We start from the raw sequence: 699 nt of genomic DNA on the forward strand, positions 1-699 counted from the left end.
TGCACGGTAAAAAGCTTTCTTATTTTGATGATAGTGGCTTCTACCTCTTTCTTTGGTCATCTTATTATCTAAGCAGGGTATCTGATAACCGGCAGGACGTAGGTGTTAATTGTGTTCTTTCCATTCAGCTGACTCCTCAGGACTTGCCGGACCCTCTGCAGGTATGTTGCAGCTTTCCTAGCAGCCTTTTCATGATTTGCCTTTGTGATTGGATTTGCCTTCCAATAGCACAATGCCCTTTGTTGTGACTACTTTCCCTCTCATTGATACCATACAATTACACTCCGATATCATTGCTATAAGTGCTCGTGGTTGTGTATCACTTGTTTGATATCACATTCACTCCTTAATGTCATGAGGTTAGCTTCTAGAATGAAATTTTTCATCAAACAAATTGAATGACAAATAATGATTAAAAAACAAAACAAAACTGCATGACATCTGAAGCAAATATCACAAATTTTAAAAAATGAAGCAAATATGTTTCTGGATCCAGGAGCTAAATGCATGCATATTATGAATTTAGTTCCTGACAGCCCTGTTTGGTTTTCTGTTTGTTTTTGGATGCCTCATTTCATGAGCTGTCTAAAAGAATAGTGTACTTTCTAAACATATGTTATCAGCCAATTTGTAAATAACAGATTAGATCGTGTTACAGTATTAGCTAAGGTGAGAGCACAGATTGAGCTCAGATAAAAG

Source organism: Haplochromis burtoni, unplaced genomic scaffold (assembly GCF_018398535.1).
Source record: "Haplochromis burtoni strain Fernald_Lab_line unplaced genomic scaffold, NCSU_Asbu1 Contig_252, whole genome shotgun sequence".
Taxonomy (NCBI): Eukaryota; Metazoa; Chordata; class Actinopteri; order Cichliformes; family Cichlidae; genus Haplochromis; species Haplochromis burtoni.